Source organism: Acomys minous (genome assembly GCF_964271855.1).
Source record: "Acomys minous genome assembly, chromosome: 10".
Taxonomy (NCBI): domain Eukaryota; kingdom Metazoa; phylum Chordata; class Mammalia; order Rodentia; family Muridae; genus Acomys; species Acomys minous.
In genome coordinates, this window is record NC_140491.1 from 52,406,508 (window position 1) to 52,428,245 (window position 21,738).

The 21,738-nt window shown below is 47.6% G+C and overlaps 1 pseudogene across 1 annotated transcript; it reads right to left on the minus strand.

The window, feature by feature from the left end:
• Window positions 1-219: 219 nt before the first annotated feature.
• Window positions 220-659, minus strand: LOC311606954 (large ribosomal subunit protein eL32-like; annotated as a pseudogene). Its single transcript has one exon. The product of its transcript is annotated as a large ribosomal subunit protein eL32-like (transcript).
• Between the last annotated feature and the right edge of the window lie 21,079 nt (window positions 660-21,738).

Below are 21,738 nucleotides of genomic sequence, written 5' to 3' on the forward strand. Positions count from 1 at the left end.
CTTCCACCCCACCCCCACCCCATCCCCCTGCTTGTGGATCGGGAGGTAAGCCTCAGCCACTGCTCCAAGCACCACGCCTGCCTGTTGCCATGCAACCCACCATGATGGTCATGGACTCACCCTCCAAAACAGTAAGTAAACTCCCAATGTAATGCTTTTTTTCCTTTTTCTTTTGCAGTTTTTGTGGCTTTGTTTAAACCCAAATAAAACACACACTCAAGCCATCTACTCATTTTCTTCTCTGCGCAGCCTGGCGCTGGGATTGGTGACTCTGATGGCCAGCTGTGCCGCTCTTTCTACGATGGCTTTTCGGTTCTTGGAGGAACATTGTGAGCAATCTCAGCACAGTAAGATTTGTTGTACATCGGCAGCACTTCCAGCTCCTTGACATTGTGGACCAGAAACTTCCCGAAGCCACTAGGCAGCATGTGCTTGGTCTTCTTGTTGCTCCCATAACCAATGCTGGGCATCAGGATCTGACCCTTGAATCTTCTCCGCACCCTGGTGTCAATACCTCTGGGTTTCCGCCAGTTTCGCTTAATTTTGACACATCGGTCTGACAGGTGCCTGATGAACTTCTTGGTCCTCTTTTTGACGATCTTGGGCTTCCCCAGAGGCTGGAGGGCAGCCATGATGCTGCAAAAGAGATGGCAGCCACCTCGCAGGTAGAGCCGAGGAAGCAATGCTTCTTTTCTTATAAGCTGCCTTGGTCACTGTGTCTCTTTACAGCAACAGACCAGTAACTCAGGCATTTGGCCTGCTGATGTATGAGCCTACCTACTAGGGAGGTTGTGGGGGGAGGGTCACAAACGCAAGGTTGACCCGGTCAACTTAGAATCTGTGTCAAAGGGAGAAACAAAAGCTGGAGCTGGAGCTTGGGGTGTGTAGGTCTGTCAGCATCAAATAGAAAACTACTCTTGCCTGGGCTCACTACTGGATATGCTTAAGACTATAAAATTATAAATTCAGCTGAGAAGTAAAAGGCGCAATCAAGGTTAATTGCCAGCAGAGAGGGGCGTTCCCAGGCGGCGCTCTGACCTGTGTAGTGGTTCGTCTCGATTGTTAACGTGACAGGACCCAGGGTCACCATGGAAAGGAACCCCTGGGCCTGCCTGTGAAGGCGTTTTAGGTTGGGTTAGTGGAGGTGAGAAAACACGGAATTGTGAGCAGCAGCATGCCAAGGGCTGGAGAGAAAAGAGAAGTTGAGCTGAGCACCAGCGTTCAACTCCCTTTGCTTTCTGAGCGTGGGCACAGTGTGGCCGGCTGTCTCCGTCCTGCCGCCATGGCTTCCACCCCACCAGGGTACACAGCTCCCTTGAAGTCTGAGCCAGAATAAACCCTCCCCTTGCTCCTTCCTTTCTTTCCTCCTTCCTCCCTTCCTTCCTTCTTACCTTCCTTCCTTCCTTCTTTCCTTCCTTCCTTCCTTAAGTTGCTTTTGTCCAGGACTCTGTCACAGTGATGACACAACAACTAAAGCAACATGCAAGAGGCCCCAGCTTCTTCCTCAGCACTGCTGAGTAACTAATAAATATCTTAGTGAAAAGTACAAAAAGACATCAATGTTATGCTAAGTTGAAGTCAAGTGCCGGGTGAAGCAGGTGTGGTGGCTGAGGGCACTGATGCTGCGCATGGGAAGTGGAGGAAGGCAGAGCCCACGCAGCAAGCATCCTCAGCCACTCTGGGGATGAGGCCAGCCTGGGTATCCAAACCCCTGTCCAAATAAATAAAATATGGATATTCTGTGAATATGTAGGTCATCTCCAAATAAGATAGGGTGCTGGACAAAAGTTTATACTTGCAGCTTCTTTGTACAAACAAACAATACTGGAGTCTATTTATAGCACACGTGTATATGCATGCAAAGGCCAGAGAGAGCTTGCGCTTGAGCCTTTCTGGGGCTATGTTCTGGGCTTGTAGGTGATGAGGCCACATGCGACTTTATACATGAGTCCTGAGGATTTGAACCCAGGTCCTCATGGTTTCTAACAGTGTTCTTGCCTGCTGCGCTATCACCTCAGGCCTGAAATAAAACCCCATATTGTCTTTTTGATCCCAAATTAAATGTGAGGTTTCCATAGGGGCCCATGGAGGATCTCAAAAGGTTCTCTATTTGAGGGGTTGGGAGGGAGGGATGTTTAATCTGTTAAATTTTCTTGGGCAGCATCGTTGAGTGGAAATTTAACTGGCTCAATGTTGTTTTGGATACATATTAGTATGAACATTCCAGAAGCTCTGTGGAATTCCTGAACAATTACATGGTTAAAATTTAACTAGTCAAAATTCTAGTTACTGTTTAAACCTATTGTATACCAGAGAGGACAAGCAAACTCTCCTTTTTAAAAAGGTTTTTTTCAAAGATTTATTTTTTATTAAATTTAATTTTATTAATTTATTCAGATTACAACTCAATTGTTATCCCATCACTTGTATCCTCCCATTCCTCTCTCCCTATTCCTCTCCCCTAGGTCTAAGACCAAGGGGGACCTCCTCCCCCACTATCTGGTCATAGGCTATCAAGTCTCATCTCCTATGTTTCTCTTACCTAGAGTCTCAGTAGGATGTCCTCATCAAAGATTTACTATATATAAAGTACTCTGCCTGCGTGTACACCTGCAGACCAGAAGAAGGCACCAGATCTCATTATAGATGGTTGTGAGCCACCATGTGGTTTCTGGGAATTGAACTCAGGACCTTTGGAAGGACAGCCAGTGCTCTTAACCTCTGACCCGTCTCTCCAGCCCCTGCAAAAAAATTTTAAAAATCTCCTTTTAATTGAATCAATTAAACTCCCAGAGATCTTTAACCAAGATGCTTGCGTTTCGTTCCATTGGTGTGATAAATATCATGACCAGAACCAACTTAGGAAGGAAAGGGTTTAGTTGGCTTTATCCTTCCAGGTCACAGGTCACCATGGAGGGAGGAACCATGGTGGGACAGTACTGGCTTGCATGCTCTTGCTTGCCTAACTTTCCTACCGAGGGATGATGCCACCCACAGTGGGCTGGGCCATCCTGCATCAGTTAGTAATCAAGACGATGCCCCAAGGGCCATCTGGCCAAGACAATGCTTCAGTTGAGGCGTCTCTTCTTAGATGACTGTGGTGTTTGAATAAGAAAGACCTCCATAGGCTCATATGCCTGGGGAGTGGCACTATTTGAAAGGATTAGAAGGTGTGGCCTTGTTGGAGGAAGTGTGTCACCGTGGGGGGTGGGCTTTCAGGTTTCAAAACCCCACGCCAAGCCCAGTGTTTTTCTCTTCCTGCTGCCGGTGGGTCTGTATGTAGTAACCCTTACCTCCTTCTCCAGCACCGTGTCTTTCTGCGTGCTGCCATGCTTCCTGCCGTGCTGATATTGGACTAAACCTCTGAAATTCTAAGCAAGCCCCAGTTAAATACTTACTTTTGTAAGAGCTGCTGTGGTCACGGCCATGTCCCTTCACAGCGATGGAATATTACATAAGACAGGATTTGGTACCAGGAGTGGGGTCTTCTGTGACAGCCCGACCATGCTGCTTGTTGGCAGAATGTGCACTTTGGGACTTTGGGTTAGGAAAGCAGTTGAACATGTTAAGCAGAGTTTGATGAACCACATTAGTAGGAATATTAGTGAGTGGCTGGAGACCGTTCTTGTGATATTTTGGTGAAGAATGTGGCTGATTTTGCTCTTTTCAAAAAAAAAAAATCTGCCTTAGGCTAAACTGGAGAGTTTTTGATTAATGGTGTTGGCAGAGGAGATTTCAAGGCAGCCTGGTGTTGCCTGTATCATATAGTTGTTATTAGTGGTTGGTCTTGTGTAGCTCTATAATTAAAAGGAGCAAGCCGGCCAAGAAAAATACAGAGTGTACAGTTTGAGGAGAAAAGGAGCACCAGGAAGTGTAATGGAGCTAACTTCTTCACTCAAGGAAATAAAAAGTTTAAAGAAAAACCTGATGATAAAGGGAGTGGTAACTCTGGGCAAGACCCAACCCAGCCAAGCTTCTAACGTGTGGAAAGAAATGAAAGAAAAGCTTAAGCACTAAGAAAACGATCAACAGGCTGGCACAGTGACACACACACCTGTAATCCCAGCTCTCAGAGGCAGGCAGATGTCTTTGAGTTCGAGGCAAGCATGGTCTACAAAGTGAGTCCAGGACAGCCAAGACTACACAGAGAAACCCTGTTTTGAAAAAAGAAAAGAAAAGAAAAGTGATCAATAACAGAAAGCTGATGAAGATGAAAGTGAGTAAGGATCTGTGATCCACCCCCAGCAAATAGCGGAACTTGGCAGCATCAGCCATGTGGCTCTGGCTTCCTAGTGAAGAATATAAGCAAAGGGGCTGTGGCATCTCCCTTCCTGGCTAAGAAAAGCTGCAGAGGACAGGTGTGTGTGTGTCAGGGGTGTCCCTGCATGGAGTCCTGGAGAGGCCACTGAGTGAAGCTCTGAAGGTGAAGCCTGGGTTGCCTTGGGGACCCCAAGATGCTGGAGACGCCTAAGTTATGGGATGCCTGCCAAGGAGAGCTGCTAACAGGGTGTGGAACCAGCCCAAGAGCAAGAGAGAAATGTGTCACAGTCAACAAATTGAAAGGAGTTGGAGATCTGAAGAGCGCTTTGACATCAGACACGGAGATGCAGAATTTGGAGTTTGGTTTTCAATGTTGCTCTGGTCCAGGATTTTCTCACCATGCTGCCGTTCCTCCCTTTTGGAATGGTAATGTATATTCTCTGCCATTGAATGTTGGGGTGTGTGGTCTTTTTTTCATATATTACTGGGGGCTACAGGTAAGAGATTGCCGTGAGACTTAGAAGAGACTTTGAACTTTAGACTTTTTTTTGTTTGTTTGTTTGATTGCTTTTGTTTTTTGAGACTGGGTTTCTCTGTGTCGCCTTGGCTGGCCTGGGCTCGCTTTGTAGACCAGGCTGGCCTCAAACTTACAGAGATCCGCCTGACTCTGCCTCCCAAGTGCTAGGATTAAAGGCGTGCGCCACCACCAGCCGGCCTGAACTTTGGACCTTTAAAGCATTGGGACTATGAGGACTTGTGAAGTCGGACTAAATTTATTTTATATTATGATATAACCATAAGCCTATGGTGCTCGGGGAGTGGAATGTGGTGGTTTTAGTAGGAACTGCCCTCATAGATTCATATATTTGAATGCTTAGGGAGCGGCGCTCTTTGAAAAGATTAGGAGGAGTGGCCTTGCGGGAGGAAGTGTGTCACAAGGCGTGGGCTCTGAGGTTTCAAACGCTCAGGCCAGGCACAGTGTCTCTCTCTGTAGATCCACACATAGAACTTTGAACTCCCTCAGCACCATGTCTGCCTGCATGCTGCCACGTTTCCAGGCCATGATGGTCCTGGACTAAATCTCAGAAACTGTAAGCCAGCCCCAGTTAAATGCTTTCCCTGATAACAGCTGCAGTGATCATGCTGTCTCTTCATAGTAACGGAGCGCTGACTAGGATGGTGACTGTAGCCTGTCTTGTTGACAAGAGTTACCAGGAACGTGGGGCCGTCTTAGGTCTTTATCACTTACAAGTAGCCTTTCTTATTGCTCTCTCTCTCTCCTGAAAGCATCTGCAATGCATTACAGTTTGGGACTGTTTCCCTCTCATTGAAGAGGGTGAGATCTACTTGGAAGTATAGTTTTCTAGGGCTTGAAGAACACACCTTCCAGCTGACAGCTGAGCCCTGCAATCCCAGCACTGAGGAGGCTGGGACATAGGCCTGCTTCTGCCACACAGGGAGACCTGTCTCAAAAAACAGAAACAAGGGACATTGGATTAAGAATGTCTCACGGAGCAGTGGCATACCATGCCTTTAATCCCAGCACTTGGAAGGCAGAGGCAGGCGGATCACTGTGAGTTCGAGGCCAGCCTGGTCTACAGAGTGAGTCCAGGACAGGACAGCAAAGGCTACCCAGAGAAACCCGGTCTCAAAAAACAAAACAAAACAAACAAACAAAAAAAGAATGTCTGAAATATTTAAGGAAAAATGATTTTACCAAACTTACTACTTCAATATAAGAATTAGTAAAATGGCATTTAGTTGATTTTTTTAAATTAACCATCACAGATTATTGTTTTTTAGTTTATTAACTTTGTTTGTTTGTTTTTTGTTTTTCGAGACAGGATTTCTCTGTGTAGCCTTGGCTGTCCTAGACTCACTTTGTAGACCAGGCTGGCCTCGAACTCACAGTGATCCGCCTGCCTCTGCCTTCCGAGTGCTGGGACTAAAGGCATGTGCCACTATGCCTGGCAGCTCATTAACTTTTTAAGAATTATTTACCTTATGTATATCAGTGTTTGCTCACATGTATGTCTGTGTGCCATGTGAACACCTGGTTCCCCCAGATGACAGAGAATAGTGTCCGATCCCCTGAAACTGGAGTGACAGCCAGTTGTGAGCTGCCATGAGGGTCCTGGGAATTGAATTCAGGTCATCTGCACAAACAAACAGGTGCTCTTAACTTCTGAGCCATCTCTCCAGCCCCTGGATTTGTTAAACAAGTAATAATAATAATTGTGAGAGCCGAGGTTTTGGAAAATGGTAGAATAGCTACTTAGAATGTGCTTGGCCCTGGCTCCATTACCAGAACTGCAAACAAACAAACAAAACCACAGCTTCTCAACAATGGGCTGCTTAAAACATTGCTAGCTGTATCCTCTTGTTTTCCAGATTTAAGGACACACACACACACACACACACACACACACACACACACACACACACACACACATACACACACACCATCTTACTCAGGAGCCCAGGCAGTCCTCAACAAGAGGCAATCCCCCTGCCTCTGCTTCCCAAGTGCCTCTTACTGCTATGAGCCACCACAGCAGACTTGATCTTGGCAGCATGGGGGTTGGGGCAAGCGATAAAGTTTTACTGACCACCTGTGATAGCCTGAGAGAGTCTCCCCCAGAGACTGGGAGCTGGGGCTCTGCGGCCGGCATGGAATAGACATTTATTAGGGAGAATTTTAAAGTAGATTTAACCACTGTGGAGTTTAAAAAGGGAGCCACTCAGAGAAAGGATAAAATATGCCCAAGGGTAGATGTGTCAAAATCTGTACGACTTTGGTGGGTTCTGAAATTAACTTCTGTGTGGGATATTTTATGTCAACTTGACACAAGCTAAAGTTTTCTGAAGGGGGGAAACCTCAATAGGGAAAATGCCTCCATAGGAGCTAGCTGTAGGGCATGTTCTTAATTAGTGATTGATGGGGGAGGGCCCAGCCCACTGTGAGTGGTGCCATCCCTGGGCTGGTGGTCCTGGGTTCTATAGGAAAGCAGACTGAGCAAGCCATGGGAAGCAGGCCAGTGAGCAGCGCCCCTCCATGGCCTCTGCGTCAGTTCCTGCCTCCAGCTTCCTGCCCTGCTTGAGTTCCTGTCCTGGTCTCCTTTGACGGTGAACGGCGCGTGGAAGTGTGAGCTGAATAAACCCTTTCCTCCCCAGCTTGCTTTGGTCATGATGCTTCATCACAGCAATAGTGACCCTAGCTAGCGATCTTCCTCCTCTCTCCTAAGCTACAGCGGGGCACATGGCAGTGGGGGCGCGTGGCCGCACGGCTTCTTAGCATCACCTGCACTCACGAGGCAGGAGTTGGGGAGTGGGCACGCATGGATGCCTGCTCTCGCTTCCTCCCTTTTCTCCTTTCCTCCCTCTGCTTTTAAACTGGTCCTCCACTAGCCGACCTTCTCTGCTAGCACCTCCAGACAGCCCCGGCTGCGCGGTCTGCTAGTGTCTTATGTACCTGTCAATCTAAGCAAGGTAACGAGATTGACTATCATAGCCAGAATATTTTCATGACTAAGAGACTGGCTTCAGCGGGATATTGGACAATATTGGTTGTTTTTGTTGTGATTTTTTTTTTCTTTTGAGACAGTGTGTGTGTGTGTGTGTTCTTGTTTTTTGAAACAGGGTTTCATTACAGACCCTGGGCTGGCCTTGAACTTAACTGTGTAGCTCAGGCTGGCCTCAAACTCAAAGCAATCCTCCTGCCTCCAGCCTCCCAAGCACTGGGATTACAGGTGTGTGCCACCACTCCCAGCCTTAGATTTGTCGCTCTCCTTATCCCAATTTACATTTTTCTCTTCCTTTGTGGCTATCTTGCCAATCATCTCTTTCTTTCTTTCTTTTTTTCTTTCTTTCTTTCTTTCTTCCTTTCTCAAGATTTATTTATTTATTAAGTACACAGTGTTCTGCCTGCATGTGCGCCAGCAGGCCAGAAGAGGGCACCAAATCTCATCATAGATGGTTGTGAGCCACCATGTGGTTGCTGGGAATTGAACTCAGGGCCTTTGGAAGAGCAGCCAGCGCTCTTAACCTCTGAGCCATCTCTCCAGGCGCCACACTCATCTATTTCAATCCTTCTTTATATTCTACTTCCAGGATGTGAAATTTCAAGCTTGCAGTAAAATCTTCCTACTCCTCTACAGTGTACACAATAAAGCAAGATGTAATAGCTGGGCTCCAGGCTCTTAGCAGCAGAGGATAAGAGGACCAGAAGCAAGGCGTATCTACTGACACCAGTATATAGTTAACAACCTAATTACAGTGAAGGAACGCAAACACTATAGAAAGCAAAGCTTAATCCGGGCCTGGTGATGAGCATTCGGGAGGCTGAGGCAGGAAGACTGAGAATTCGAGGCTAGCCTGGGCTACATAGCGGACCATGTCTCAAAAATAACAAGAACAATGAAGCAATCCTCTAGCTGAGGAACTTGAACTGTTTTAGTGAAGATGCTAAGACTCCCACGGGACAGGCTCTTGTCAGTCACGTTGCTGTTGTCTAATTGGCTGGGCGGTTTTGTATTGTTCTGTTGGCTTTGTGAGACCCTGGCAGGTGCAGGCCTCGAGCCCCAGTGTAGGGGAGGCTGACCTTGAATTGCTGATTCTCCCTCCGCCGCTAAAATTCTGGAGTTACAGACATGAGCCACCGTATTCAGCTCAGTTTTTTAAAAAAATTAGTTATTTTTTAAAAATATTTTTAGCTTATTTGGTATTTATGTGAGAGTGTGCATGCTCTAAGTTCTTTATTATGACTACATCATTTTTATGTTGTTTATTATGGCTATATAATTTTTTTTTGGAGACACCAGCGACCTAACCAGTGCCTGTGTATGTGCTAGCTAGCACTCTGTCCACCACTGAGCTACATTTCCGTGTGTAGCAAACACTCTGTCCACCACTGTGCTACATTTCCATGTGTAGCAAACACTCTGTCCACCACTGAGCTACATTTCTGTGTGTAGCAAACACTCTGCCTACCACGGAGCTACATTTCCAACCTTCTTTAGTTTAGTTTCAGACAGGGTCTACCTGAGATGCCGAGGCTGGATTTGAACTCATGATCCTCTGGCCCCAGCTTTCCAAGCAGCTGGCATCACATGGGGGTACCGCCCTGCCCAGCCTGACCATGTGAATGTTTTTACTGATCACATGACACACGTTTACATAAATTGAGCAACTCAAGGTCATCCCTGGCAGTAATGCTTGCCTCCTTGCCTTTCCTTTCTAGCTTTCTAGATGCCTCTAATGGGTTTGTTCTAATAAAAACAACAGGACACTGCACTGAGTTGGTTTGCAGTGTAGTTAGATGCTTCAGGTAACATTCCCTTATCTCCTCAGAATCAGCCTTCCGCCACTCTTTACCCACTTCCCCAGTCTAGACAGCTTCTCCTGTGCCAAGGATGACTCATGTCATCAAGTTGGCATGGAAAGCACATTGGCCTGCTTGCTTACCCACAGCCATCTTGCTGGCCCTCCCTGCCTCATTCTTGCTCCTTATGTTTCTTTGAGTTTTGTTTTTTGAAGGAGAGGTGGGCAGAAAGGATCCAACACTTCACTATATACCCTAAACTGGTCTTTGACGTCTTCCCGCCCCGCCTTCCCACCCCGCCTTCCTGTTCTGGCATTGCAGGTAAAGAATTCTCCCCTAAAGATCAGCTAACATACAAAGGCTCATAGTCATCAACCTCCTGCGACTTCTCAGCTGCCAGCAGGACCCGAGGGCTTCGGTGTAGATTGGCGATGCTCTGGCTTTATGTCTCGCCAAATCCCATTCGCTTGGGTCTGGAAACCTGACTGGGATGTGGAGGGAATGAAGAAACGAGAGAAAAGCTGGGCCAGGCGAGCTGTGTACACTCTGGTGGAGTGGCGCGAGCAATAGCCTGGAAACACTATAAGTTTGTTATGTGCAGCACAAGGGGGGCGGTAACTGCAGGGGGGCGGTCTCTGGCTACCTTGGAGGAGGAAGCTGCAGCTGCTAGTTTTCACTCACACTGGGAATTGTAGATAAAGACTCGTAACTGTAACTGGATCCGAGGAAGACTTTACCCCTCTGAGCCTAACCCGTAGTGGGAAGGCTTGGCCTATTTCACACAGGTCTAAGGCATCGGATCCTTGACATGGCCTCGCTCGTGTCTGTAATACGTATTCCCCCTGGACTTCGTCCCGTCTCTACACATTCACTCAAGGCGTCCTCCACTCCCCCATCATGTCCACCCATGCCTGCCTCAACGTGGGACACAGCTGGGGGAAACTCCTCACCACAAATGCCCCAGAAGTTTTGAAGGTTCTCCGTGGTATAGAACACAATCCTTCACTCAGTTTGGCTCAGCCTGGCAATGTGGTGTGGCAGGTCCCCTGGGACAGACAGAGATGCGGTTCTTGGAGCAACTGAACAAGGTGAGGCAGGAGCATGGTGCTGAGCTGCGGGGTCAGTGATCATACTTGAGATTACTCCTGGGATCCAGCAGAGATGGGGGTGGGGGTGGGGCCACTCAGGAGACAGGGAGTGGGGACTCAGGAATGAGCTGTTTCACAGAGACGTCACCAGAGCCGGGTGCTTCAGGTCTGACTCACTAAGCAGGCTAGACCTCAGCAAAAGTGTAACCAAAGGGTCAGGCTCCTCAGTGCCTGGTGCGCCTTCCACCAAAGGTCTCCAGGTAAAGCTCTAGACGCTGCCTGGCTTTCGTGGGTTTGCTTGTTTCCTAGACAGGGTTTCTCTGTGTAGCCCTGGGTATCCTTGATTCACTTTGTAGACGAGGCTGGTCTCGAACTCACAGAGATCCGCCTGCCTCTGCCTCCCCGAGTGCTGGAACCTAAGGTGTGCGCCACCACGCCCAGCTCCGTCTGGCTTTTGTAGATGAGGAACTGACATACAAGACTGCCGCTTACTTTGGTATTGGAAATATGTGTGTTCACTCTCATCTGAGCAAAGGAACGTTTGTAAAGGTTTCTCTTCCTGCCTGAATAAGGGACAAATATTTACATTAGAGGTTGACGCCAGAAACTATAAGCAGCCCCCTGCTGCTCAGATGCACAACCCACCCAACCTTTGTACTTTGTTAAGGAATTCGACAAAGTCCAAGGCTGGATGAGCTGTTTGCTCATATTCACCTCGAGCAAATGTTGGGATTGGAGTTGCTGCAACATCTGTAATGGCGTCATCTTCCTCCCGGCTTCTCTGCTCCATCCTCGGGCTATGTGCTGTGACCAACTGTGTCCTCTGGGAGCAGCTCTGGGGCCATGACTCTGCCCTGCCCCACAGCCCCAACGGTCCAGAGGCTCTGACTCACACCTTACAAGACAAGCGTTGCTATCTCCACCTCTGGGGCTAACTTTCTAGACAAGCAGTATAGTAAGCTCTAAATAGTTTCTAATTTTCCACATGCTTTCTTCATGGACTACAATGTATATAAACCGTGTTACCTAGTTTCTGGGTATCTGGGCCTGCAGAGACCTTTCTCTTCTTTCTTTCTAACTTAGTTCTAGGGCAGTCAGAGGAAACATGTGACTTGTGTCTTGGCTTGCTTTCTGTTGCTGTGAAAAGCAACCTGGCAGTGTCGCAGGGGTGTGTGTGTGCGTGTGTGTGTGTGTAATTTGGCTTATATATTCTAGTTACAGTCCCTTACTGAGGGACGCTAAGACAGGACTAGATGGTGCTGGTTACTGGCTTGCTCAGTCAGCTTCCGTAGATAGCCCAGGACTACCTGTCCAAGGGTGGCAGGGCCCTTTCTTTATCAATCTCTCTTTTTTTTTTCTTTTTTTTTTAAACACTTTTTGTTTGTTTGTATTTTATATATATATTTTTTAATGTTTTGCCTGCATATGGGTCTGCTTCAGGGTGTCAGATCATAGAGTTACAAACAGTTCTGAGCTGCCATGTGGGTGCTGGAATTCGAACCCTGGTCCTCTGGAAGAGCAGTCAGTGCTCTTAACCGCTAAGCCATCTCTCCAGCCCCTCAATTTCTCATTAAGGAAATACCTCCAGGTTTGTCCACAGGCTGATCTGATGGAGGCATTTTCTCAGCTGAAGCTTCCTCTTCTCAGATGACCCTGGCTTGTGTCAAGTTGACAAAAATTAACCATCACAACTTGCTCACCTGTAAATTCATCATTTTTCCTTTGAGGCAATGTCTTAGTCTGTAGGTGAGTCTGAAACTCACTGTGTAGCCCAGGCTAACTTCTGTCTCCCAGCCATCCTCCTACCTCAGCCTCCTAATTGTGGAAATTACACCTAACTCCTAGCCACTAGACCTAACCCTTAAAATGTGTGAGCCTGGGTTAGTGTGTTAATTTCCTATTGCTGTGATAAAATGCCACGACCAGACCAAAACCAACCCAGAGAAGAGCGAGCTTGTTTGGGCTTATAGTTCCTGAGGGAGAGCACATCACGGTAGGGGAGGCACAGCTACAGAGAGATCACGCCTTCAAACATAACATGAAGCAGAGAACAGCAAGGCTGGGGCAAGCTCCCTCCAGCACAGCCGCACCTCCTAGAGGCTCCTTAGCATCTCCCAAAGAATGCTACCAAACTGGTAACCAGGAGTTCAAATGCCCAAGCCTAGGTGATACATTCCTCTTTTAAACCTCCACAGTTGAGGATGTAGGTTGGCACAGTGCTAGCTTCCCTAGCGTGCCTGAAACCTTGGGTTTGATCCCAACTCTGGGTAAACTAGAAACAGGAAAAACAAACAAACAAAAAAACCATTTAAATTATTGAAACTTGTCTTGTGCAGAAGATTGCCGGAAATAAAGCCCGCCTACTGGGAGAAATGCTGTCCTTATTATGCTAATGAAGGCCTTAGGTCTGGATTTGCCTCTCACTGGGAGCCCATGCACAGCGGCGGCTAGTCAGTTAACTTGGGTTCCCTCTCAATGGTCTCTACACAAAATGACAAAAATCCTAGTTGAAACTGAACAGTCCAGTCTTCAGGTATTTTTTTAAAAAACAATGGCCATATGTTTGGATCCATTTTTTTTTTTAGTATGAAAACATGAAGATGTTAAGTCTCAGAACTAATTGTCTATTGGAGGGTTACTTTGTTTCCCATTTCAGAATTGAAAGTTATTCATTTTTTATTTTATTTACACATAAATATATGTTGAAGGGATTGTAATCTGTTTTGCTCAATATTACTGACAATTTAGACCGAGTGTAGTGACACTCCCCTGTAATCCCCTCACTTGGGAGTCAAAGGGAGGAGGAACCACAGCAAGTTCAAGGTCAGCCTGAGCTATATTGCGAGTTTCACAACTACATAGCAAGACCCTGTCTCAGAAACAACAACAAAAACTAAGAAAAGACAGTAAGTACCCCAGTGTGCTGAAGTTAAGCCTTACTGCAATCAGTTCTGTGCATGACAGCTGAAATGACTTGTGTTTAATCATTAGGTGTGATGCAGACACATTGCTGATCTAGAATTATTTTTTTCATGATGCTTAGGGTCAAACCAGGGCCTCAGATGTTACATTCCCAAGACTAAATACGTGTGTGTGTGTGTGTGTGTGTTTGTGTGTGTATGTATCTGTGTGTATGTGTGTATCTCTGTGTGTGTGTGTGTGTGTGTGTGTATGTGTGTATCTCTGTGTGTGTGTGTGTGTGTGTGTGTGTGTATGTGTGTATATGTGTGTAGTGCTTATGTTTGTAAGCCAGGAGTTGATGTCCAGGGTCTTCTTGAATTGGTCTCTACCTATATTTTGAGAAGTCTCTCCCAGAACCCAGAGCTCACTGGATGACCAACTTTGCTAACCAGCAAGCCCCAGGGATTCTCCTGTCTCTCCGTCCTAGTGTCGGGGGACAGACACATGCCATGCCAGGCTCTTATGGCGGCACTGACGATAAGTCCTACACAACAGTTGACGCATTGAACCATCTGCTCAGCCCAAGAATACATACTTTGAAAGATGTATTTTACTTTTCGTTGTGTGTCTGTGTCCATGGCTGCACATGAGTGAGTGCAGTGCTCACAGAGACCAGAAGAGGACATCAGATCCCTCGAAGCTGGAGTTACAGGCAGTTGTCAACTGTCTGACTTGGATACCAGGAACTGAACTGTGGTCCTTGAGGAAAGTAATGAGGGTTCTTAACCAGTGAGCCTCTGTCCAGCAGCCCCACTCCAAGTATCTTTAACATGCTTCTACAGCTCACAACTGAACTCTATGAATGAAAATTAGTAGCCTATTAAAAGAACTTGTCAGCTGGCCATGGCTGCACACCTGCAATCCCAGTGCTAAGCAGGAGTTGGCGGGAGTGGGGGGCGGGGCCGGAGAGATGGCTCAGTGGTAAGAGCACTTGCTGCTCTTGCAGAGGGCCTGGGTTCAGTTCTCAGCACCAGCATGGTGCCTCACGACTAGCTGTAACTGTAGTTCTAGGCTGTCCGATTCCACCTCCCCGCCTCTGTGGGCATCAGGTACGTATGCAGTAAAGTCTTTTTTAAAATGTTGTTAGAAGCCAGGAGGTGGTGGCATAAACCTTTAATCCCAGCACTAGGGAGACAGAGGCAGGCAGATTGATTTGAGTTTGAGACCAGCCTGAGCTACAAAGGGAGTCCAGGACAGCCAAGGCTACAAAGAGAAACCCTGTCACAAAAAACAACGACAACAAGAGAAAATGTTGTTAGGGCTAGAGAGATCTCGCAGAAAAGGACCTGGCTTCAACTCTGAGCACCCACGCGGTGGCTCACAATCATCTTCAAGTCCAGCTCCAGGGGATCCAGCGCCCTCTTCTGGTCTTCTCAGGCAGCAGGCACACTTGTGGTACCCAGACCTACATAAAGACAGACCATCCATATGCATTTTTAAATTATCAATTAAAAAAAAAGAAACAAGTGAATAGGCAGTTTCTGCCCTTCCCATCTCAGTCGGGGTTTGGGGAGGGAGGTCCTGTCTCTTCTGAGCTCTCCGGCCACTGAGACTTGGCTCTTTTATTTGTTGTACGTAGCCCAGGTGTCCTGGAACTCACAGATCTCCTCCTGCCTCTGCTGGGATTAAAGGTGTACTTCACCACACCCAGCTACTTGTTTGTTTGTTTTAACTGTACACTAACCGTCCTTCAAGGGTGTGGTGACAACAGCCCTCAGAAAGCATTGTTCTCCATAAAGTTATCTGCGCATGTTAAGCCATCGTTTTCAATATCTTCTTAATATGTTGGGCAATCATGCCTCAAACTAGGCACAGTGACTCTAAAGCTGTTGGGGAAATGACTACTGTCTCCCACCACCAATTTTTTTTTTCAATTTTTCTTCCAGTCTAGAGGTTCTAGACTGAATTAACAGCTCCAATTTGCAACATTTCGATGATGGCTCAATCCCTAGCATCTGGTAAGTGGTTTTTCAATTAAACTTTCTTGGCATATCAAGACAAATTTTGTTCTTTAAAAAAAAATGTGACTTTGGGTGAGTGCCTCAGAGGTAGAGCACTTGTCTAGTGTGTATGTGAGACTCTGGATGGACTCAATCCCCAATACGTCAGCCCCCAACCCCAGCACACACACACACACACACACACACACACACACACACACACACACACATATGCCCAACACACACACACGCCCAACACACACACATACACACCAGTGGAGGCAGGAGGATCAGGGGTTCAAGAACAGACTGGACTACAAAGAGCCTTTCAACCCCAAACAACAAAATGCAGCAGCAGGAGCAGCAGGAGGAGCAGGAGCAGCAGCAGGAGCAGGAGCAGGAGCAGCAGCAGCAGCAGGAGGAGCAGGAGCAGCAGCAGGAGCAGCAGCAGGAGCAGCAGCAGGAGCAGCAGCAGCAGCAGGAGGAGCAGGAGCAGCAGCAGGAGCAGGAGCAGGAGCAGGAGCAGCAGCAGGAGCAGCAGCAGGAACAGCAGCAGGAGCAGCAGCAGGAGCAGCAGCAGCGGCGGCGGCGGCGGCAGAGCAGGGAAATGGAAAGGCAGCCTCACTTCTGCTGCAGTCTGCACCTGCACAATCTACTCAACAGAAAAAAAAAAAAGTCCTGAATCACAATAGAATTTTACCTTGTTTATTTGTAAGTTTGTTTGTTGCTTTTTAAGTAGTACACTATGTAGCCCAGGCTGCCCTCCAACTTGCAGCAATCATCCTGCTTCTGCCTCCTTAATGCTGGATAATTGTGTGTGTGTGTGTGTGTGTGTGTTTTAATCTATAAACTACAATTAACTTCCTCACATCTGATAATGCTACTGTGGACAGTATTCAAAATGAATTTAAGAATACTCCTTTGAGCCAGGCAGTGGTGGCACATGCCTGTAATTCCAGCACTCGGAAGACAGAAGCAGGTGGATCTCTGTGATCCCAGGTCTAGGAAGGAGGAGGCAGAAAGATCAAAACCTTCAAGATCATATCCATCTACATTGTAAGTTAGAGGCCACCCTGGATTACATGAGACCCAGTCGCAAAATTATTTATTTTTAAACTTTGTTTGTTTGTTTGTTTTTGAGACAGGGTTTCTCTGTGTAGCCTTAGCTGTTCTCGACTCACTTTGTAGACCAGGCTAGCCTCAAACTCAGCGATCTGCCTGCCTCTGCCTCCTGAGTGCTGGGATTACAGTCATGTGTCACCATGCCCTGCTCAATTTTTTTTTTCTTGTAGGAGATAATGAAATTACGAGGCATATTTCCACAAACAACACTGCACAGCTTCAGGAGCATGGTGGTGCACACCCTTAGTCCCAGCAATGGGAGGCAGAGGCAAGTGGATCTCTGTGAGCTTGAGGCCAGCCTGGTCTACAAAGTGAGTCTGAGATAGGGCTCTGTTACACAGAGAAACCTTGTCTCAAAAAACACAACAACAACAACAACAACAAAAACCACTGCACAGCCTCTGTGAATTAACTGCTCTAAGAGACAAAAAAGAAATTCGAGGGAGAAAAAATATAATTAGGAATGCAGGAGAATCGGAAATCTTGACCCCTGGTGTGGATTCTGTCCTCACCTGTTGAGGGCACTGAACTTAAGCCCTTTGGTCTTTCTGCTGTGGAATGCTGCACGTGTTTTGTCTTGTTCCATGTTTATTTGTTTGTTTTCTTTTTGAGACGGGGTATTGGTCTGTAGCCCAAGCTAGCCCAAGCCTAGCTCAAGCTAGACTGTACTTCTGCAGCAGGCTCCTGAAAGCTGGCATTCCAGGTGTGAGCCACTCAGCGAGGTCTGCTAGGGGCTTTCCACTTTTTTTTTTTTTTTTTTTTTTTTTTTTTTTGGTTTTTTGAGACAGGGTTTCTCTATGTAGCCTTGGCTGTCCTGGACTTGCTTTGTAGACCAGGCTGGCCTCGAACTCACAGCGATCCGCCTGCCTCTGCCTCCCGAGTGCTGGGATTAAAGGCGTGCGCCACCACGCCCGGCTGGCTTTCCCCTTTTAAAGTTACAACATTGGATTAAAAAGTCCAAACACCCTGCAGCCAACTCCCTCCCATGCCTCCCCTGCTTTCCTTTTCCTCTTCCGTCTTTCTGGTGGCTCCTTTTGCCTTGAGATAGCGTCTCACATAGGCTGTCGGAGGACAACCTTGACTTCCTGATCGCCCCACCTTGTCTCTCTAAGGTGGTGACGACAGGCTTTTGGCATCTCCCTCTCTGACAATTCTTCCGATTGTCCCATGACTGTAGGAGTCTCTCTGGTGACTCCCTTTGACTCCCTCTTTTGTTTAATCCTCTTGTTGCAGTTTTAGCTCTAATCTCTGAGGTCATTGCTGATGTGGCTCCCAGATCACCCTTGGCTTCTGGGAAGGATGGGGGTGGCAGCTCTTATGTCCGTTTGCTCTGGGAAGTGTCTCCCTCAAGGACATGTCCGTCCCTCTGTGAGGACAGTCTGCAATCCTCCATCCGTCCAGTGACTGTTCAGGACAGGCACGAGAAGACTGGCGAGCCCGGCTCACTCCACAGTTACTCTGGTATTGTGACGGCATCGCTGCGTCCCACAGAGCTGGAGAATAATCACTAATAACCAGCTCCACAGAGGTCTTCACATCAATCCAGTTTCCTGGACAATCCAACCTAAGATAGTTTGGTGCGAGACAGTGGTTTGAGGAAACAAATTCTAGGGTGAGGACGTAACACAGACAGTGAAGTGTTTGCCTGGCACGCACGGGCCCCTGGATTTGATTCCCAGCACCAATAAAGCCAGATGTGCCGGCATATACCTGTGGCTGTGTCCCAGCGCCCTTGCCATGTGGTCAGGAGCATCTGAAGTTCAAGGTTGTCCTCCGCCACGTAGCAAGTGAGTCCGAGGCTGGCCTGGGCTGTACAAGCCTCAGTCTCAAAACAGAACAGCAACAATAACAACAACAAAAAAATAACCTTTAATGTTAGATTTTGGAACTGGGTCACATATCTTCCATCTGGCAGTGAAGGCGGAGTGCTACTACCAGCTCCCAGCATGCAATGCAACTCTTACTTTTTTTTACTAATAAAGTTGGGTAGAATGCCGCTATAACGGATGAGCAACCCAGGGGAAAAGCCTAAGGGTTTGGGCAGGTTGGGAAAAGTACTAACACTAGGACAGTGGAATCAGGTGCTTCACTGTAAGAAGGCACCAAAAGGCTGAGGGCAGTGAATCAGTCCAAGGTCAAGAGTGAAAACCAGGAAGTCTCTGTTACGGTGTGAATCCCAACGTCACTGGAAGCCTTCGTGTTTTACAGGCAGGTCATCAGCTGACGGGATTTTGGGAAATGACTAGCTGACGGGCTTTTACTTTAACGGTGTTCTTAGAGAACGGTGAAAACCAGTAGGTGAGTCCTAGCTGGGGGAAGTGGGTCACTTCATGTGGGCCCTACAAGAAAATAACTTGTTCCTTGCACCGCCCACTTCCTGGTTCCTGGCACCACCCACTTCCTGTCTACCGTGAGGTAGGTGACCACCTCTGCCCCATCCTGCCATTCCCTGACCCTGTAGGTCACAGATCCATTGCGATCCAGGGACTCTGTCTGTTCTGTTTTCCCCGGGGCTTGCATTAAAAGTGCAAGTCACAGCCAGGCATGATGGCGCACACCTCTAATCCCAGCACTCGGGAGACAGAAGCAGGTGGATCTCAGTGAGTTCAAGGCCAGCCTAGTGGACAAAGCAAGTCCAGGACAACCAAGGGCTACACAGAGGAACCCTATCTCAAAACCGCCGTCCCCCCCACCCCCCCACCAAAAAAAAAAAAAAAACAACTAGCGAGCAAGTTTGATATATCAAAATCCGTGTCCTGAGGACCGGGGATATAGCTTAGTGGGTAAAGAGCTCAGTGTGAAAGAAAAAGGCCACTGAATCTAGCCAAGCATTCACAGATTCTCAAGAGCAGCCGCCCCATCCTTGAGGTAACGTGGACTGGTAAATGGGATGTTACAAAGAGCATCATGGTAGGAAACATGTCATGGAATCCAGGCAAACTCCAGGGGCAATCACAGCGGAGACCACTAGGCCTAAGCTTTAAACTACATTAAAAGACTCAGTGTCATTATTTTTATTGCTGGTGGGTCTGAGAGTCCCACTATAGTGAAAATATAATAATAATAATAATAATAATAATAATAATAATAATAATAATAATAATAATGAAATGTGTAGGAAAGTGGGTGGGACTGGAAAAAGGACATTAAGTTGGTAGGTGTAGTGTTTTTTGGTTTTTTATTTTGAATGAGAAGTGTCCCCATAGTCTCCAGTGTTTTTGTCCCCAGTGGGTGGCGCTATTCGGGTCAGATCAGGAGGTATGGCCTTGTTGGGCTTGTGGAAGTGGGCTTCCCCTGCTATGTCTGTCACCATGGCTTCCACCTGCTGCCGTGACTCCCTGCCTTGATGGTCCTATAGTCTTTGGAACTGCAAGCCCAGATAAACCCTCCCTTCTAGAAGCTGCCTTGGCCATGGTGTTATATCACAGCAATAGAAAAGTAATGAATACAACAGCCCCAGCTCAGAAAGGCAGGCACCATATGTTCGCTCTCAAATGTTGATCCTAGCATCGACTTGTTAGGTGGGAGTAAGTGTGGGTGGAGGCTGGGGACCTAGAAAGGCGCCCATAAGGTGGTGGGGTGGGGTGGGGGGGGAGTAGGAGCTGTGGGTCGGCAGTAGAACACTAGAAAGCACACAGAAGTGTAAAGGGCGATATTGAGGGTAGGGAGTACAGCAGGCACAGGGGCATGGAGATGACAGAGTAGTGGGGGGGGGCAACTAAAACTAAACATATATGACAGTTCTGTAAGAAAAACTGTTACCGACTAATTACAAATAAACACCAGGTATAGTGGTATACTCCTTTAATCCCAGTGATTGGGAGGCAGAGGCAGGCAGATCTCTGAGAGTTCAAGGCCGGGCTGCTCCGTCTACACGGCAAGATCCAGGGCAGCCAGGGCTATGTAGAGAGGGGGGGGGGGAATGAGGCTGACTAGATTCGATAGAGGAAGAGGCCACGGCGTGGTTGCTAAAGGCTAGGGCAACAGCAGAGAAGCAGGAGAGCAGATGTCATGTGGCCACGCAAACAGTGACGGGGCGGGGTGGGGTGAGGTGGGGGGGTGCAGGGTTAAGGGGCAGGGGGGGTGGGGGGTGGGGGATTGGGGGTTGGGGGGTTGGGGGGTTGGGGTGGGGAAACTAGACCTTTCCAGAACCGCTAGGACCAGCATGGCTGACTGGCACGCCCGCTAACTGTGCTCTGCTTCCTTATAATGACATTTCTATGTTATTAGCGTTGTAGTTTTGGCTGGTCCTGTCACTCATATAACAAAACACACCCCAAAATGCCTTGTAGGGACGTGAAGAAGGGAATAGAATTTACTCTGGATACCCCAACCTTTCTAGGAAATCCACCCCCACCCCACCGTTAAGCTTGGCCATTAGGTGCGCTCTGTGAAACCCCAGCCTCCGAGAAGGCCACACCTCCACTCTGAGTGTGCACTTCTGTAAAGAAGCCAAGCTCTCGCTCCATTCCTCACCTTCTCTTGCCTCTGAACACCCTGCTGGTGGTGACAAAGACTGGGAAAGCTGGACAAAGAGTACAGTCGTCTGATGTCGCACTGAGACCTCCTTAGGCCTCAACACTAGCCACATTCCCCTCCAGAGCTTCTGGCATCTCACCATTGAGGAGTGTACCTGTCCAGCCTTTGACATTGCAGCATGACATCGACTATCCACAAATTTCTATTAAGAATCACATGAGGGGGACTGGAGAGATGGCTCAGCAGTTAAGAGCACTGGCTGCTCTTCCAGAGGTCCTGAGTTCAATTCCCAGCAATCACATGGTGGCTCGCAACCATCTAGAATGTGATCTGATGCATACTGTGAACATAATAAATAAATCTTAAAAAAAAAAAAAAAGAACCACATGAGGAACCAGCCGTGGTAGCACACGCCTTTAATCCCAGGACTCCGGAGGCAGAGGCAGGCAGATCGCTGTTAGTTCGAAGCCAGCCTGGTCTACAAGTGAGTCTAGGACAGCCAAGGCTACACAGAGAAACCCTGTCTTAAAAACCAAAAAAGAAAGGAAGAAAGGGATCTTTAATTCTT